Genomic DNA, 7,500 nt, shown 5'->3' with positions numbered 1-7,500 from the left:
CAGGAATTAAAAGTGAGAGATATGAATGGTTTGAGATATGACATCAAATAAGCTTTTGTGCAAATAAATATCCAAAAAACCTGGTGGTCTGCATTTTTGGCTGCAAAGAGCAGTTCCAACCTAAACTGATTCTGTCTGCAAGGCACGTGTTGGCTTTGGAATGTGGACACTAGTCCCCAAAAAAAAGTCTCTCCCATAGCAGGAATCGAACCAGTCAACCAGGAATACTAACTAAGTCTTTCTCCACATGGTGTAAGCAGTACAGTAAACAGCAAGACAGGTGTAAAAAAAAAAAAAAAAAAAAAAAAGAGTGTTTTGCTTTGAATACAAAACATCAACATTACAAGAGCTGAAACACGCTACATGGTCAAGGTTTTTGGCACGTCAGTTGAATAATTTGAAGATCATGAGTTTTTTGCTCACACGTGGCATCCTCCTTTTCTCAAGAGATTTTGTCACTAACTCTGAACTTTCCAATTCAGTTCTAAACTGTTTCCGATTAGAAAGAACATGGGAGCCCTAATGACAGACAGGACACATGGCTTGTTGAGTCCCTTGACACTTTTGTGTAAAACTGTGTAGTTGAAAAAGGCTTAAGCTATGAAACAAAAGGAAATCTTTTGCAAAAGTCATAATGCATCGCCAATGTTAAGTATTTTTGTTGCAAAGTGAAAATCTACCAGAAACATTTTTGATTGAAAAACACGTGTCAGTCTTTGAATGGTGGCAGTAGCTAAGATAAAGATGCATTCCCATACCGGGAGTCGAACCCAGGCCACCTGGGTGAGAGCCAGGAATCCTAACCGCTAGACCATATGGGAAAAGATGCACTAATGTCTCAGTGACATTATGAAAAAAAAAAGTTTTCTGCTATGCACAATAAACTTCTGCAGATCTGCAGGTACAGCTTACCTCGTTAGCGCAGTAGGTAGCGCGTCAGTCTCATAATCTGAAGGTCGTGAGTTCGAGCCTCACACGGGGCACTGTTCCCTCCTTTTCTCGAGAGATTTTGTCACCAACTTAGAGCTTTTCCATTCAATTCTACAACTTTTTCCATTAGAAAGGAAATGGGAATCCAAATAACTTACCGGACCCATGAGTTGTTGAGTCCCTTGACACTTTAGTGTAAAAAGGGGTGGTTGAGAATGAGTTGAGCTACGAATCCAAATTGAATCTTGTGTGAAGGGTCAGAATGAAGTGCCAAAACGCGGGCGTTCAGCATTTTTGCCTGAAAAAAACAAATCCTACTTGAAATACGTTTGACTAAAAAACACGCGTCAGTTTTTGAATGTTGGCAGCGGTGCAGAAAAGGATGCGTTCCCATACCAGTAGTCGAACCCGGGCGAAAACCAGGAATCCTAACCACTAGACCATATGGGAGAAGATGTACTGCCAGCTCACTTACAATATGAAAAAAAAGAGGTGTACTGCTTTGCACAAGCAACTTCCGCAGATTATTACGTGCATTTTGCCTCGTTAGCGCAGCAGGTAGCGCGTCAGTCTCGTAATCTGAAGGTCATGAGTTCGATTCTCACATGGGGCACTGGTACCGTGTTTCCTTAACTGATTTTGCCACCATCTTGGCTAGAGAGTCACAGCTCTTTTCCATTCAGTAGCAAAACATCACCAATTGATGGAAGGGGAGCTCCAATGACAAACAGGGATAAAGGCTTGTTGAGTCCCTTAACACCCAGGAATTAAAAGTGAGAGATATGACTGGTTTGAGATATGACATCAAATAAGCTTTTGTGCAAATAAATATCCAAAAAACCTGGTGGTCTGCATTTTTGGCTGCAAAGAGCAGTTCCAACCTAAACTGATTCTGTCTGCAAGGCACGTGTTGGCTTTGGAATGTGGACACTAGTCCCCAAAAAAAAGTCTCTCCCATAGCAGGAATCGAACCAGTCAACCAGGAATACTAACTAAGTCTTTCTCCACATGGTGTAAGCAGTACAGTAAACAGCAAGACAGGTGTAAAAAAAAAAAAAAAAAAAAAAAAAGAGTGTTTTGCTTTGAATACAAAACATCAACATTACAAGAGCTGAAACACGCTACATGGTCAAGGTTTTTGGCACGTCAGTTGAATAATTTGAAGATCATGAGTTTTTTGCTCACACGTGGCATCCTCCTTTTCTCAAGAGATTTTGTCACTAACTCTGAACTTTCCAATTCAGTTCTAAACTGTTTCCGATTAGAAAGAACATGGGAGCCCTAATGACAGACAGGACACATGGCTTGTTGAGTCCCTTGACACTTTTGTGTAAAACTGTGTAGTTGAAAAAGGCTTAAGCTATGAAACAAAAGGAAATCTTTTGCAAAAGTCATAATGCATCGCCAATGTTAAGTATTTTTGTTGCAAAGTGAAAATCTACCAGAAACATTTTTGATTGAAAAACACGTGTCAGTCTTTGAATGGTGGCAGTAGCTAAGATAAAGATGCATTCCCATACCGGGAGTCGAACCCAGGCCACCTGGGTGAGAGCCAGGAATCCTAACCGCTAGACCATATGGGAAAAGATGCACTAATGTCTCAGTGACATTATGAAAAAAAAAAGTTTTCTGCTATGCACAATAAACTTCTGCAGATCTGCAGGTACAGCTTACCTCGTTAGCGCAGTAGGTAGCGCGTCAGTCTCATAATCTGAAGGTCGTGAGTTCGAGCCTCACACGGGGCACTGTTCCCTCCTTTTCTCGAGAGATTTTGTCACCAACTTAGAGCTTTTCCATTCAATTCTACAACTTTTTCCATTAGAAAGGAAATGGGAATCCAAATAACTTACCGGACCCATGAGTTGTTGAGTCCCTTGACACTTTAGTGTAAAAAGGGGTGGTTGAGAATGAGTTGAGCTACGAATCCAAATTGAATCTTGTGTGAAGGGTCAGAATGAAGTGCCAAAACGCGGGCGTTCAGCATTTTTGCCTGAAAAAAACAAATCCTACTTGAAATACGTTTGACTAAAAAACACGCGTCAGTTTTTGAATGTTGGCAGCGGTGCAGAAAAGGATGCGTTCCCATACCAGTAGTCGAACCCGGGCGAAAACCAGGAATCCTAACCACTAGACCATATGGGAGAAGATGTACTGCCAGCTCACTTACAATATGAAAAAAAAGAGGTGTACTGCTTTGCACAAGCAACTTCCGCAGATTATTACGTGCATTTTGCCTCGTTAGCGCAGCAGGTAGCGCGTCAGTCTCGTAATCTGAAGGTCATGAGTTCGATTCTCACATGGGGCACTGGTACCGTGTTTCCTTAACTGATTTTGCCACCATCTTGGCTAGAGAGTCACAGCTCTTTTCCATTCAGTAGCAAAACATCACCAATTGATGGAAGGGGAGCTCCAATGACAAACAGGGATAAAGGCTTGTTGAGTCCCTTAACACCCAGGAATTAAAAGTGAGAGATATGAATGGTTTGAGATATGACATTAAATAAGCTTTTGTGCAAATAAATATCCAAAAAACCTGGTGGTCTGCATTTTTGGCAGCAAAGAGCAGTTCCAACGTAAACTGATTCTGTCTGCAAGGCACGTGTTGGCTTTGGAATGTGGACACTAGTCCCCAAAAAAAAGTCTCTCCCATAGCAGGAATCGAACCAGTCAACCAGGAATACTAACTAAGTCTTTCTCCACATGGTGTAAGCAGTACAGTAAACAGCAAGACAGGTGTAAAAAAAAAAAAAAAAAAAAAAAAAGAGTGTTCTGCTTTGAATACAAAACATCAACATTACAAGAGCTGAAACACGCTACATGGTCAAGGTTTTTGGCACGTCAGTTGAATAATTTGAAGATCATGAGTTTTTTGCTCACACGTGGCATCCTCCTTTTCTCAAGAGATTTTGTCACTAACTCTGAACTTTCCAATTCAGTTCTAAACTGTTTCCGATTAGAAAGAACATGGGAGCCCTAATGACAGACAGGACACATGGCTTGTTGAGTCCCTTGACACTTTTGTGTAAAACTGTGTAGTTGAAAAAGGCTTAAGCTATGAAACAAAAGGAAATCTTTTGCAAAAGTCATAATGCATCGCCAATGTTAAGTATTTTTGTTGCAAAGTGAAAATCTACCAGAAACATTTTTGATTGAAAAACACGTGTCAGTCTTTGAATGGTGGCAGTAGCTAAGATAAAGATGCATTCCCATACCGGGAGTCGAACCCAGGCCACCTGGGTGAGAGCCAGGAATCCTAACCGCTAGACCATATGGGAAAAGATGCACTAATGTCTCAGTGACATTATGAAAAAAAAAAGTTTTCTGCTATGCACAATAAACTTCTGCAGATCTGCAGGTACAGCTTACCTCGTTAGCGCAGTAGGTAGCGCGTCAGTCTCATAATCTGAAGGTCGTGAGTTCGAGCCTCACACGGGGCACTGTTCCCTCCTTTTCTCGAGAGATTTTGTCACCAACTTAGAGCTTTTCCATTCAATTCTACAACTTTTTCCATTAGAAAGGAAATGGGAATCCAAATAACTTACCGGACCCATGAGTTGTTGAGTCCCTTGACACTTTAGTGTAAAAAGGGGTGGTTGAGAATGAGTTGAGCTACGAATCCAAATTGAATCTTGTGTGAAGGGTCAGAATGAAGTGCCAAAACGCGGGCGTTCAGCATTTTTGCCTGAAAAAAACAAATCCTACTTGAAATACGTTTGACTAAAAAACACGCGTCAGTTTTTGAATGTTGGCAGCGGTGCAGAAAAGGATGCGTTCCCATACCAGTAGTCGAACCCGGGCGAAAACCAGGAATCCTAACCACTAGACCATATGGGAGAAGATGTACTGCCAGCTCACTTACAATATGAAAAAAAAGAGGTGTACTGCTTTGCACAAGCAACTTCCGCAGATTATTACGTGCATTTTGCCTCGTTAGCGCAGCAGGTAGCGCGTCAGTCTCGTAATCTGAAGGTCATGAGTTCGATTCTCACATGGGGCACTGGTACCGTGTTTCCTTAACTGATTTTGCCACCATCTTGGCTAGAGAGTCACAGCTCTTTTCCATTCAGTAGCAAAACATCACCAATTGATGGAAGGGGAGCTCCAATGACAAACAGGGATAAAGGCTTGTTGAGTCCCTTAACACCCAGGAATTAAAAGTGAGAGATATGACTGGTTTGAGATATGACATCAAATAAGCTTTTGTGCAAATAAATATCCAAAAAACCTGGTGGTCTGCATTTTTGGCTGCAAAGAGCAGTTCCAACCTAAACTGATTCTGTCTGCAAGGCACGTGTTGGCTTTGGAATGTGGACACTAGTCCCCAAAAAAAAGTCTCTCCCATAGCAGGAATCGAACCAGTCAACCAGGAATACTAACTAAGTCTTTCTCCACATGGTGTAAGCAGTACAGTAAACAGCAAGACAGGTGTAAAAAAAAAAAAAAAAAAAAAAAAAGAGTGTTTTGCTTTGAATACAAAACATCAACATTACAAGAGCTGAAACACGCTACATGGTCAAGGTTTTTGGCACGTCAGTTGAATAATTTGAAGATCATGAGTTTTTTGCTCACACGTGGCATCCTCCTTTTCTCAAGAGATTTTGTCACTAACTCTGAACTTTCCAATTCAGTTCTAAACTGTTTCCGATTAGAAAGAACATGGGAGCCCTAATGACAGACAGGACACATGGCTTGTTGAGTCCCTTGACACTTTTGTGTAAAACTGTGTAGTTGAAAAAGGCTTAAGCTATGAAACAAAAGGAAATCTTTTGCAAAAGTCATAATGCATCGCCAATGTTAAGTATTTTTGTTGCAAAGTGAAAATCTACCAGAAACATTTTTGATTGAAAAACACGTGTCAGTCTTTGAATGGTGGCAGTAGCTAAGATAAAGATGCATTCCCATACCGGGAGTCGAACCCAGGCCACCTGGGTGAGAGCCAGGAATCCTAACCGCTAGACCATATGGGAAAAGATGCACTAATGTCTCAGTGACATTATGAAAAAAAAAAGTTTTCTGCTATGCACAATAAACTTCTGCAGATCTGCAGGTACAGCTTACCTCGTTAGCGCAGTAGGTAGCGCGTCAGTCTCATAATCTGAAGGTCGTGAGTTCGAGCCTCACACGGGGCACTGTTCCCTCCTTTTCTCGAGAGATTTTGTCACCAACTTAGAGCTTTTCCATTCAATTCTACAACTTTTTCCATTAGAAAGGAAATGGGAATCCAAATAACTTACCGGACCCATGAGTTGTTGAGTCCCTTGACACTTTAGTGTAAAAAGGGGTGGTTGAGAATGAGTTGAGCTACGAATCCAAATTGAATCTTGTGTGAAGGGTCAGAATGAAGTGCCAAAACGCGGGCGTTCAGCATTTTTGCCTGAAAAAAACAAATCCTACTTGAAATACGTTTGACTAAAAAACACGCGTCAGTTTTTGAATGTTGGCAGCGGTGCAGAAAAGGATGCGTTCCCATACCAGTAGTCGAACCCGGGCGAAAACCAGGAATCCTAACCACTAGACCATATGGGAGAAGATGTACTGCCAGCTCACTTACAATATGAAAAAAAAGAGGTGTACTGCTTTGCACAAGCAACTTCCGCAGATTATTACGTGCATTTTGACTCGTTAGCGCAGCAGGTAGCGCGTCAGTCTCGTAATCTGAAGGTCATGAGTTCGATTCTCACATGGGGCACTGGTACCGTGTTTCCTTAACTGATTTTGCCACCATCTTGGCTAGAGAGTCACAGCTCTTTTCCATTCAGTAGCAAAACATCACCAATTGATGGAAGGGGAGCTCCAATGACAAACAGGGATAAAGGCTTGTTGAGTCCCTTAACACCCAGGAATTAAAAGTGAGAGATATGAATGGTTTGAGATATGACATCAAATAAGCTTTTGTGCAAATAAATATCCAAAAAACCTGGTGGTCTGCATTTTTGGCTGCAAAGAGCAGTTCCAACCTAAACTGATTCTGTCTGCAAGGCACGTGTTGGCTTTGGAATGTGGACACTAGTCCCCAAAAAAAAGTCTCTCCCATAGCAGGAATCGAACCAGTCAACCAGGAATACTAACTAAGTCTTTCTCCACATGGTGTAAGCAGTACAGTAAACAGCAAGACAGGTGTAAAAAAAAAAAAAAAAAAAAAAAAAAAGAGTGTTTTGCTTTGAATACAAAACATCAACATTACAAGAGCTGAAACACGCTACATGGTCAAGGTTTTTGGCACGTCAGTTGAATAATTTGAAGATCATGAGTTTTTTGCTCACACGTGGCATCCTCCTTTTCTCAAGAGATTTTGTCACTAACTCTGAACTTTCCAATTCAGTTCTAAACTGTTTCCGATTAGAAAGAACATGGGAGCCCTAATGACAGACAGGACACATGGCTTGTTGAGTCCCTTGACACTTTTGTGTAAAACTGTGTAGTTGAAAAAGGCTTAAGCTATGAAACAAAAGGAAATCTTTTGCAAAAGTCATAATGCATCGCCAATGTTAAGTATTTTTGTTGCAAAGTGAAAATCTACCACAAACATTTTTGATTGAAAAACACGTGTCAGTCTTTGAATGGTGGCAG

The sequence above is a fragment of the Phyllobates terribilis genome, unplaced genomic scaffold, assembly GCF_046119375.1.
Source record: "Phyllobates terribilis strain yellow unplaced genomic scaffold, ASM4611937v1 Scaffold_11__3_contigs__length_659146591, whole genome shotgun sequence".
Classification (NCBI taxonomy): domain Eukaryota; kingdom Metazoa; phylum Chordata; class Amphibia; order Anura; family Dendrobatidae; genus Phyllobates; species Phyllobates terribilis.
Note: the sequence above shows the minus strand (reverse complement) of the source record.